Below are 12549 nucleotides of genomic sequence, written 5' to 3'. Positions count from 1 at the left end.
TATAGGGGTAATTTGAGGTAAATGTCAGTGCTGGTACAGAGGACTATATTTGCTCTTAAGCTTTGCTGGCATTTTCTCTTTTAAAATCCTTTTTACAGTTGCTTTAGTCTGGACAAACGCCTGTCCTTTGGGACACATGTTTGCTGAGATGGCCATTTTGCTCAGTCTGACTTTGCTTTTTGGCTCCTAAGTTGCTTTTGCTAACTTTGGTGAGGAATAAAATTGAGAAAATGCATTGAATTTTCCATATGACAAAACATCTCTGAAGGTGGTTAGGCTGGAGGAGATTGATGTTTCCATGGTTTGAACAGCAAATTAACATTTAGGAGAACAAATAAATCGGTACCAAAGATGCTCCTTCTGATGATCTTGTGAAAATTTCCCTGTTCGGACAGTTTATACATGAAAGCTGCTTTCATATATGAACATGTTCTGTTCCCTAACAGCTCCAAACAATAACAGCACTGTACAAGCAGCTTTCCTGTGCAGCAGAGGAGTTTTACATACATGCTGCCTCCTCTCGTTCTTATCCACAGCACAGTCCAGCCCTTCTGTTTGTTCTGTTAATCTCAGGAGCTACTCAAAGATCTTCCTTCTTATTCCAAGCACCCCGTGTTGAATGCTGCCTCACCAGGGAGCAGAAAGACCACAAGTTTTGTTGCTTCTTTTGTAGGGGAGTTCTGCAGGGTTAGAAGAAGAGCACAGAAGGCATCTGGGGTGGGACAGCATCTGCAGATCTTTGGAGGCTGCTCCGAGTGCAGGAGGTGATGAAGGTCGGAAGCAGCGATGAGGGAGATGGAGGACCTTGAGACAGGTGGGACAACGCTCTCAGGAATAAGGTTTGAATTTTGTGTGGTCCTGTGGTTCGGTTCCATGATCCGTGTGATTCTGTCAGGGGAAGAAGCAACCAGTGGGGCAGGAGTGGAGGCAGGAAGGTGTGAGGGGAGGATGTGAGCCACAGCAAAGAACCTGCACGGTCCAATTCCCACCAGTCAGCAACCTGCTCCCCTCAAAAAGAGCTGCGTCCAGTACCATAAGGTTAAACCCTTCTAAATTCATCTCATCCCTTTTAGCATTACGTTTCCTTCAAGCATTTGTGGGAGATAATTACAAGTGTGAAGATGTCCCATTCGTCTGAAGATACCTACCTTGTGAACATGACTACTGTTTTATGCCCCTAAAACCATAGGAAATCAGACCCTATGGTTACAAAATGTTAAAGTGGGAAACAAAAGGCACTGAAAAGTGAGAATTCCGGTGTCTTTATTCTCTACAAAACCGGATTGACTCTCAGACGCCGTCTGCCCAGTGCACCCAGTCAGTCAGAGGTGGGACAGGAGGGAGCAGCCTCAGTGATCACGCAGTGATCGTGCATCGCGGAGCAGTGCAGAGGGGTAACTAATTCTGACGTATGCTGTCTTCAACAGCTTTGCTTAGCAAAAGGAGGGTATTTTCAGCGCCGCCACTGGAACGTGCAGGCATTCACACCTGCACGGGCAGGAATGCAGCACACCTGGCTCAGGTGCTGCACGTGGAGTCGATGGAACCATCGACTAAAACTAATATTTCAGCGTTGTTTGGCTCGACCAGTTATTGGGAAAATAGTAATTTTCCCCTAAAAGGAGGAAATCGCTTTATTTGTCGGGAGAAGGAATCAATCTTTTAACTACACAGCTGTAAGGGCGGAGGGAGGTCACGTGTACCCCCTACCCCATCTCAGTCACAGTGGGAAGCCCCCCCCGCCTCCCCCCGGGCAGACCATAGCGGGCGGGGCGTCCCCGCACGGCCCGGCCATCGCCCACCTGCCGCCGGGGCGGGGCCGTTGGGCTCTCGCGGGCGCGCGCCTCGCCCGTTCAACGGCCGCCGCTCGAGCGCCCGCGCGCGCGCGCTGGGCGAGGGGAGGAGTCACGCGCCCCGGCTCGCTCCGCCGACCCGCCCCCCCCCCTAAACCCGCTCCCCGCCACCCCCGCCCGGCCCCGAGCGGCGCTCCCGTCTGGCAGCCGCGGCGCTCGGCGGCGCCTCTCCTGCGTGCGCTCCAGTTGGTACGGCCCACCGCGGGGATCATGGCGATTGATGGTAAGTAGGCCAATAACGGGCTCCCCTCGTCCCCGCTCGCTCCCCTCCTCCCACGGCCCACCTCCCCTCCCCCGGGCACGAGGAGGGGGACGGCTGGGGGGGCGCAGCCGGGCTGAGGGGAGCGAGGGGCGCCTCCTCCCCGTCCTCCCTTCTGCTCAGCCCGGCGGCCGCGGGGAGGAGGACGGATGCCGGGCGCCGGGCGGGCGCCCGTGGGCGCTGCGGAGGCGGCGGCGTTGTGGCCGGAGCCTCCTCCCGATGCCGTGAGCCGCCCTTGGGGTGGCGGGGGCGGCTGCTCCGGAGCTCGGCGGCCCCGCCGGGGTCGGGGCTGGCAGGGAGCTGTGCCGGAGGGCTCTGCGGGCAGAGAGTGCCTGCGAGAAGCCCCGGGAGTGGGGGTCGGTCGCGACGAGGTGTAAACCTTCCTCTCCCGGGGGACTCGATGGGCCGCTTTACAACTAGCTTGCCCCTCCGGCCTCTGCCCGTCACTCGGGAGAGCAACAAAGGAGTGAGATGCGCTCGGCACTTGTTGGGTTTGCTTGGAGATGGTCGTCGGGAAAGGAAGGGCTTTGTTTTGAAGCCTTCCTTCTCCCTCCTGAGAATGATTGTACGCTTTGTTACATATCCTTAAAAAAAAAAAAAAAATCTTAGAACTTTAGTTTCAGGAAAACAAGGTTTTAAGATGTGCCGCTTTGATCGCCCCAGCACTTGGTTTTGAAAGCCTCTGTTGTCTTAGCCTAAAGATTCTAGGGAAACTGTCGGGTAAATAAACAAGCTGCTCCCCTTTGTTTTGCATGCGGGATGCTTCTGTGCTGTCAGTTGCCTTGAATTAGTGAATCAGGCCTCGGGAAGGAGAAGTTGCGCTGCGCCGGCAGGGCTGCCTGTTCAGCCTGCCTCGGAAGCCGTGCGCTCCAGGACCGGAGCTGTCCAGTGCTGAAAAGCCGTCTTCGTGTTGGCGTGAAGATCGCAACATCGCCTGCTGGAGATGGAGTTTTTAAGTAACTCAGGCTCAGAAAAACAATTGCCAGACTCTCAAAATCTCTTAGGCTTTCGTTATTTCTCTCTTAGGCTACGTTATTCCAAAAGCCTTCGAGAACGTTTTTTAGAATGGAAAGTATTCACGACAAATAAAAATTCGTATTTTGTATTTTCAGAGGATTTTGGATATTACTTCTTAAAAATTAAAACAAATGCTCATGGATGATTTAAGCAATCTAACTTGTGAAAAGAATGAAACGCTTTTCACTGGGACCAAACTACAGAAATAGAACAAATGTCTTGTAGAACTGAAGCAACCATAATAGGACGTAAGCTCTGGGGTGCTCAAGGCCAGGTTAGATGGGGCTTTGGGCAGCCTGGTCTGGTGGGAGGGGTCCATGTCCAAGGAAGCAGGCGTAGAACTGGATGGGTTTTAAAGTCTCTTCCAATCCAAACCATCCCATGAGTCCAGAATTTGGCTTACAGTTTATGCAATTAAAGGTGAGGCAGGGGTAAAAGTATCCGATCGTGAAACTGATCTGCTGGGTTTTTTACTTAATTCTCTTTCCTGAAAGCAGAAAACAAAATGTATTCTCCTATGTGTTCTGCAGCAGGAATCCTCCATGTTCTCAATGGAATAGCTGACTGCTGTAGGTTTGTTAGTAGGTGTTCCAATTTTTATTCAGTGTACTCCTCCTCCTGTTTGTGTTACAGTATCTGCCTTTGGTGAACACTGATGTTTACTGCTCAGCAGTGTTTAAAAACATGAGCTTGGTTTGGGTGAATACTGACTCTTGGAGTCAGGATCACACTCAAAGAAGTCAAAATAAAGAATTTATTTAATGACCATCTAAATATGAAAATGTTTTTAATTAAGTAAATAAAATACTTTGCATGAGTTTAAAGACTGTGCAGTTGCATAGATTTTTTGGAGGCGGAGAGGAGGATGTTTAATTTTTGGTAAAGCCATGTGATTTAAGCATGACTATAAACTTCAAATTGAAAAATAAATATAGTTCAAAATTCTTTTGGAGCCCAATATATGCATTTTGTGAAGAGTGCACAAAATTAAAAGAGCTCAAATTAAAATATGATTCTATGATCTGCAAGAAATGTAGAGCTTTTGGCTGCTTTTAAAAGTCTGTGAGCACTTTTTTCATTGTTGCTATGTGAGAATACCAGTTTACATTGGTTCTAACACTAAAAACAAAAAAGGCTTTTTGTATCAAATGTTTGAGAGAACCAAGGAGCCATTGGCTAGGGACCCTTATTATTGTGATCAGTGACAGTACTTAGTTACTTTTTTTTGCATTATGGTTAGTGGTGGGCCTTTAGAAAGTAGGGTTTCTTCAGGTGACCAAACTCAAAACCCTAATTTAGCCAATTGCAAGAGCAGTTAAATCTTTCTCTTTAGACACTTAATGTTATGTAAAATAATGTTTTTTTTATTTGTGTGTTTGTTTTTGTTTTGCTTGTGTTTTATAGGTATCAGGTACATAGTTTGCATAGTTTAGGTAATCTCAGATTTGCTAGGAAACAGCAGAGGGGAACCTGATGGGAAGATTTTGAGTGTAAATTGTATTAAACAATTTTATTTATGGTTCTTATTTCTGATATATTTCTCTTCATAAATGAAATTAGTGTTAGTATTTAGTAGCAGGTGTATTTTGAGATACAAGGTGATTTATTGTTTAATATTCCCACAAATTGTGGATGGAGCAAATTTGTTCAATACAGAGAATATCAGGATGGGGAGGATGGCAAGTGGGGAGTCAGACAAAACCGAGAGGATCAGTAAGACAGAATGGCCAACAGTCTGATAGAGGTCATCTTACAGCTGTCTGGGCCTGGTGTCCTGTGGCTGTTTGCTGGGGTTGGGAAGAGCAAGAGTTATGGGACTGTTTCTGAGAGTCCTTCAACATCATCATGGTAATGTTCCTTGTAGCAGCAGTCATTTGGTTTCTTTATCCTGTCCCGAGTAATAGCAAGACTTTGGTACCTGATTTAAGAGTTTTGATTTGATTCTGGTTGAGGAGCTAGAAACAGAAATATTGCAAGGGAGATGGAAAAGAAACACAAAAATCACTGTGGAGGCTCTATAATCTGAGACAGAATTGTGTACCCTCGTAGATCCATTTCTGCTGCATTTGAATATGTAGCATGGTTTCGGCTGCACAAAACAGTGCATTTTTCAAGGAATGGAATGCAATTTAGAGGTGAACCATTTCAGGTAGTTATTTTTCCTCGTGAGATTAGTGCTAAGAATTCAGATGTGGCATTGAAGAGAATAGTGAGCCATACAGACTAATGGATGTAGCAGAGAAGAAAGATTTATAGCTTAGTGCTGTAATTTATAAATTATTGGTTGAGTAATGAGACTAATGAAGATGGCTTTTCATATTTTTTCCTTGTGATCCCACCAGAATAATACTTTCCCATCTGTTTATGGTTCCTCCTGTAGTACATGGAGGTCCTCCTCTTATGTCTAAGCTTTTGAATACCTTTCATTTTGTTCCTGCATCTCCTGAGTGTCTCTGGAGTGCCCTCAGCTCTCCAGTGTTTCTGGCAGGCTTGTTTTCCCTTTCATTCCTCATCTGCCAGCTGTTTGATTGGCAGCAGGCTGGCTGCCCCTGGGCTTGGTGAGATCTGTGGCTGTGCTGTAGATGGTTGCTGATTTTCATGAAACTTCAAATCCTAAAACTATTATGTTCTGACAATTTTTTATCAATTTTAGCATTAATTAGCCTGTGAATTCATCAACAATGGAAGAATGGTGTGGGAAACAGACTTTTTGGTTATGTAACACTCACTTTTTCGAGAAACAAAGCCCAAGTTAAGCTACTTTTCATTATGAATATAAGAAGAGAGAGGTGAACCCTGCTTCATAAGGATTACGTTAAAACTATACATAATCACAAGCTTCATAATCTAGACAAGAAACCAAGGAAAGAAGAAGTGCCTATGCAGTGCCTATGTAGGAATATCGTGTGTGTCCCATGGGTTGAATCTGCCCTAGGGAATAGCTTCATCCTGACTTCTGCTTTACCTGGGGGTATTGCTGCAATACTCATATTGTGAGGGTGTAAGATGGCAAGGAGATTCTCAGGTTAGTGCTGACCTGAATAGGATAACCACTGAATGGGATTGAGTTGTACTTCTGAATCTAAGCTGGTGCAGCCAAGGGAGGTGTCAAGGAGAAGCAACTGTATTAGATAAAGCCTAAATGTAAGAAGCCACATTTTTCACTCATGTTAGACCGACTTTAAATGCATTTGTTAAATGTGGAGTAGATCAATTGTTAAGGTATGTGGTTTAATCAGTCACACAGAATCTGTTTAATATTTTTTTATGCTCATTCACTGTCCATAGTGAAAACTATTCAGCGAGAGTTATCAGGAGTTAATTTTTTTCTGTTGTCATTTTAAGCATGGTTCCCTGCATTACTTGCTGATGATAGTAAAACCTTGCCATGTGCAAAATCAAAAGTTTCTTGGATAGATTTGTGTTACATTATCACCACTGTACTGTTGGACCAATTGAAATTAAAAAGCCATTAGTTCTCTGTCTACTTTAAGGTAATACAGTGGGGTGGCTTTAAAAAAAAATCCAACCTGTAATGCTCTGCAGACATCTTTTTGACATACTCCCCATGGGCTGAGATGAAACTGTTGTACTTCGCATAAAAAGAGGTGATCTGTTCAGAGTGAAATTCTGGAATCCAGTTCATTTTGAATGCTTGGCACCATTGCAAATTGAAGCTCTTGGCATTCAGGATGGACATGCAGGAAAGCGAACACCCAGTGTCTACCTGATTAAAAGTGCTGGCTTATACTGTCCATCAAAATACAGATTTATAACTAAGAGGAGTCTTGCTGTCTTCTGGAGATCTTTCAACTGCTATAACTCTTCGGTCAGACTTTCTCTTCTTGTTATTTCCCAGCCAGCACACTAGACTTCTTCCAGCTTTTTTAATGAAGGGTGGGAGTGACCTGGAGTTGACTCTCTCAGGCTTTCTCCTGAACATTGTCAGTTCTTGTACTGGAGAGGGCAAAGGTCTTACATTGTGTGTCAAACTAAATGTGCATCTGGGGATTGGAGTGGGGATTTCAAGTCAGCTTTTAATCCTTGCCATTTCTAATCTTTGAGTATTTAACTCTTGGAGGTGAGAGATGTTTTCTGCTGTCTGTGTAAGTCCATCTCTCGAGTGATATGGAGAAACTTTGGCATGATTATTTGTAAGACAGCAAATGAATATTGAGTTTGTGGGCAAATATGTTACATTCTGCAGAGGAACATCCTCTGATGTGAAAAATGATAGGTTCAGAATGATTTACACATATCTTACAAGTATTTTTGTTTTGTAGTCTAAAATAAACATTTTTGTTTCTACCTGGAATCTTTTGAAATACAGATTTTTGCTAGCAATCTCTCTTTGTATCACAAGCTTACTTTACGTTTAATCTGAATTATGAAAAATCTGGTTACACATGCTATTTCCATGGGCGTGTTTTTCTTGCAATTTCTTTGATTAACTAATTTATTACAACGTGTACTTTTAAAATAAATTATGCATAAGTCCATGGATTATTAATCATAAAGATATGTTCCTTGGCTTGATTTGTGCTATGAAACTTTGCTCTAGAGTGTTGATTCAGTGGTATTGACTAACTAAAAATGGTAGTAGGAATTAGCTGAACGTCATACTAATTTTTTTTATTTTGTTACTATCAATTCTTGATGTCATTTTTTATTTCCAGTGCATCTGATGGTAGTGCATGTAGATTGGCAGTGTTTATTCTGTCATTTGCAGTGAGGTAACCATTCTTATTATAGGTGCTGGTTCACTTTCTACTCTTCTTAAAAAAATAAAAATAAAAAAAATAAAAAATAAAAGTGGTTTTATATCAGGTCTGTTTGAAACCATTCATATGGAATGTTAGTCATATATCCCGTACCTCTTCATTTCCACTAATAAGTCTTACTGGAAGAAGTACTTGACTGACAACAAGGTAAAATTGTATTTCAGTTGTCAGAAGAGTGAGGAAAGAAAAGTGTCTTGTGATTGTGGGTAGAAAGGAAGCTGAGATAATATTTTCATGTTTTTATAACCAGTGGAGATGTTTCAATTTATTTCACTGTGGGTAGGATTGGACACACAGCTTCCATTTATTTTCAGTGTGGGTAGAATTGGACACACAGATTCCATTTGTTTCAGTGTGGGTAGGATTGAACACGCAATTTGTTTTACAAACAGAAATGACTATGCTATTCTTAATTAATTGTCATTGATTGCTAATTCATTGGTTATTGGCATTGGTGCTGTTGAATAGAATATCATTAAACATTAAATATTTTCTATGTAAAAAAAAAAAAAAAAGATGTTTGTCTCTGCCTTCATGGTCAGATAACAAAATATTTGTAAGTCAGTGCAGATAGATGACCTTATCTATAGGCAAAGGAATTAATAGATACAGATTTTAAATGTTGCTAGCAGAAGAGAGATCTTTACAGTAGAAGAGGGAAACCAGTCTTCTGTTTTTATAATGCATTTACTCTTGGAAACTTGTCATCTTGAACACCTCTGCTGCTAATTTAATCAGATACTTATTTCTCTTATTAGTGGGTTAGGCAGTGAATAATCATTCTTTATTTACCTGTGAATGTTCCCCATCCGTTGATGTTTTTTTTGCAAGTCTGAGAATCTTCTTTATAATGTTACTCTGCATATGAAAAGTATCATGTGCTTGTATGGATTTTCTTTTTCTGTTCACTATGCCTTCAGTGGTTCTGTTTTATCCTACGAGGTAGAGGGATAGAGAAGAGACCCAAACAACATGAAATATGCAGGTGTGAGCATGTAATAGTTGCATAAAGTAGAACTTTTTTTTTTTTGTATTTGATGTCTCTTTACTAATAAATTCTAATGTTGTTTGCTTTTTAACTTATACCAAGTATTCAATTGTAAACATTTCATTTTTCTACATTTGCAGTATTGTAGACTTGTAGACTAAAACTGTAAACAGTGCTGCAGGAATGCAGAGGTGATTTTACACTGTGGGTGAGATGGGCTGATAAGTCCATGTAATTTTTTAAAGAAAAAAACCATGCTGATACCAGCAATAGAGTTACCCTTCTGTGAAGTGTTTTTGGCTCTTTTTATTGTTTTTCTGTGGTTTGCTATCCATTCATTTAAAACTGGATTTTTCACCAGTTATGCTGCTTAGCAGCATGGCTTTGTCATTCTGCAGTGGGATATCATGGGTTAGAAGAAACAATTGTCTAATATTGAGTAAAATATTAAGTGAGTGATTGCTGAATGTTGTCCAAACTTATGAAAATGCTAATGAAAATGCAAACCTCAATTGGAAAGTTGTCACACAAAGTCTGCCTCTGAAGTCACACCTGATGACAGACTTCAGTGATGTGATGTAATTCTACTGCAAGTACTAATGTGTGGATTTGCTACTAAACTGAAGAATAATTTGTTTTATACACAGCATCCTGACTTGCACCACAAAACTGATTCTGGAATTGAGACTTTGACATATTTGTCAGAGGGATGGAATGTATCTTTGCTGAGTTTGTGTGGGTGACAGCAGAGAGGGGAACAGTTAATGTGCAGGAGGGCAGGGATGTGATAAGGCATATGCTCAGCAAGCTGAAAGAATGGGCCATATGAAGTTCAGCAGACAAATGTGAAGTCCTTCACAAAGATTGGTAAACATAGGCATCACTGCCAGCTGGGGGAGGGCTGGCAGGAGTATTTCTGCACAAAAGAATCTGAAGTTCTGGTGATCAGCAAGTTGAAGACGGATCAGCTGTGTGCCTCAGTGTCAGCTGTCTCTGTAAAGGGCTGTAAACCCAGTATGAGAGATACCAACAAAGAAGAAATTCCAGCAGAGTGCTGCCAAGCTGGTGGGGGCTGTAGTACTTGGCACATGAGGAGAGTGTGCAGTGAAAGCATGAGGTAACTGGTGTGAGCTACTAAACATGAAATCCCAACTGAAAGTAAGAAAGATGTTCAGAGAATCTCTTGCAGAACTTGGTTGGCTAAGGCCCTGAGAAACATACTGGCAAGATGATCCTGCTCTGAAATCCCTCACAGAGCCAGAAATCGCTCCCAGTCTGATTACCTCTGTGACAATGCCAATGCAAAAATTTCTAGCTAGTCCTTCTCAGCACTTAGTAGTGGAGTTACAGCTCAAGTCCAAACATAATAGATTTCTGGATTTTGAATTGTACTAGCTTTAGAAGGATACAAATTTTACAGTTTAATTGATGCATAATTCTGGTGTGGTTTTGTCTGTGGTGTGGCTTTAATGCACACCTTTTCACCTTTTTGATGTAATAAATTGTGATAGTTGACTTTGCAAATAGAGTCTTGGTGTACAAACCTGTATTTTGAATTGAGAAAATTAAACTTCATCAAATGTTTCAGCTGCCTTTTGTTGTGTTATGTAGTTTTATAAGCAAAATAGCTTAAACTTTAAATTGTTAAATAAAATATGATGTTCACAGTCAATATGGAGTAGAATTAAGAACAGTTTATATCTCAACCGGACTATTAATTGTAAAACTGTGATGACCTACCATCAGTTACTTTAATATTCAAAGACTGAAAATTTCAGAGGGTCATAGCACTGATAAGAGATTTGTGAGCTAACCAAGACAAAAGCAGTCTAAACCAATCTTTTCAAACTGCTGGAATGCTGAATTAACAGTTGACTTCATACAGTCATGCAAAATATTTTCATATTTACAGTTTAGTTTCTTTCAATCGCTCTTCATTATTATTCAAAGCTGAGAGCTTTCTTGGGAGCTTTAAGGACAGGAAAATTGTATTCATTTGTTAAACAGTGAATAAAAGCAAGATGTCAAAAATGTATTAGTTCCGCAATTTTGAAGTACTCAAGGGAAAAGAAAAATCTTCCCGACTCGCTTGAGGATAATGTTTTGCATGTTTAATTAATTGCTTAAATAAAAAAGATGCTTTCTTTGACTTTATTTACAAAACATGTAGGTCACTTTATGTATTTTTATTTAACAATCAGTTCCCATTTGAAAGCAATTCAGAAAAAGAGTAAAAGATTAATTACCTATTAGATGTGATACAGCATGTAGGAGTTTCCAGAAAAATAAACAGTCAAAATTAAAATAATGAATTAAATTGTGTAAATCTTCTACATAATATCATAGTTGATTAAAAAGGCTTAATAAAAAGGCTTTATTTAGTGAAACCTCATCATGTCTTAGTACGTAAACAATTGAAAAAGATACCTTTCTTTATAAAACAGAAGATACCAATGCAAAATCCATAACTAACATCAGTATTTTATGATGGGATTTTGTGCTTGTTGAATTCAGTGACTATAACATACAATGAAAGTCTAATGCTGCTCGTTGGTCTTCTCACAAACATTTCTAGGTGAATATTTTATGAAAAAAAATATTTTTTATTAGGTTTTTTTTGTTCACTTCTGAATTTAAATCTACTGGGAAGAGAAAATCTGGAGAGAAGTGTTTTGATCACTCTTTAAGTCTCTTTTATAGCCTGAAGATGGCTGTAATGACTTCAAAGAAGATTCTAATCTTCCCAAATTTGATTTCTTCAATGGCATAAGCCAAGATTCTTTTTAAATCTATTTTTTCTTATTCTGAAAAGGTTTTTGAAAGGAAAACATAAGAATGGTACTGGTCAATCCTTAATAATACTCTCTTTTCAGCATCTTCTAAATTGCTTTATTTTGTAATGATGATGACTGTATAAAACATCAGGCTGGCTCACTGGTATTTGGTTTCCCTTTCAGAAGTATCTTCAAGACTTGTGGTTTAGATTGCTGAGTATTAAAGGAAAAAAAAAAAAAAAAAGAAGCTCAAATAAAATGAGGATGCTTTCTAACTTCGTACTTGATAAGCATTCTGTTGTAGGAGAGTTATGTTTTATTCCACTTATTTGATCCCTTTTATCCTTCTTCCTTTTATAGATGGATTTCTTACAGTTATTTGTTCAGAATGTAAATTTCACTACAAGAAATGCGTCCTCTCAAAACTCTTACTGTTATAAGCAGTTGGCACTTTTCAGTTATGAGATTTAAATATCAACTGATATTATAAAATCCTTTATTATATGGCATCATTTCTTTATGGAATGAAGGAAGTGCTGTGTAACACACATTTTTATGAGGTGGAAACGATTTTGTTACCAACACTTTGTACTTGAATGTCTTTACATATTAGTTGATATTTTATCATAACATCCTTACTCCATGTTTTTGTTAGGTAAAAAGTATTTTGTTAACTACAGCTTGTTTTAGAGTGTCTTGAAGTTTTTGGAGCTCTGAAGTGATTAGTATATATTAAATAGGTTGTTTGTGGATTTTCAGAACAGTTCTGTGTTTTTGTAAAGTTTCAGAGCACCGTGCCTAATTACGTACGTGAACAGAACCCTTCAGTTCTGTATTCCACGTGTCCTGGAATGTGCGTAGAGAAGGGCAACGAAGC

The 12549-nt window shown here is 40.5% G+C and overlaps 1 protein-coding gene across 1 annotated transcript in view; it reads left to right on the top strand.

Annotated features, from left to right (window-relative positions):
- Positions 1-1943: 1943 nt before the first annotated feature.
- SYT14 (synaptotagmin 14) overlaps positions 1944-12549 on the top strand; it is an 80388-nt gene continuing 69782 nt past the window's right edge. The window contains exon 1 of the transcript XR_016464033.1: positions 1944-2076. The gene's annotated coding sequence lies outside the window, so the exon portion shown is untranslated. The remainder of the gene's footprint in view (positions 2077-12549) is intronic.

This window comes from Phasianus colchicus, chromosome 2 (genome assembly GCF_987193195.1).
Source record: "Phasianus colchicus chromosome 2, bPhaCol1.hap1.1, whole genome shotgun sequence".
Taxonomy (NCBI): Eukaryota; Metazoa; Chordata; class Aves; order Galliformes; family Phasianidae; genus Phasianus; species Phasianus colchicus.
The sequence above is the reverse complement of the archived record's forward strand: the minus strand, read 5'-3'. Positions and strand labels throughout refer to the sequence as shown.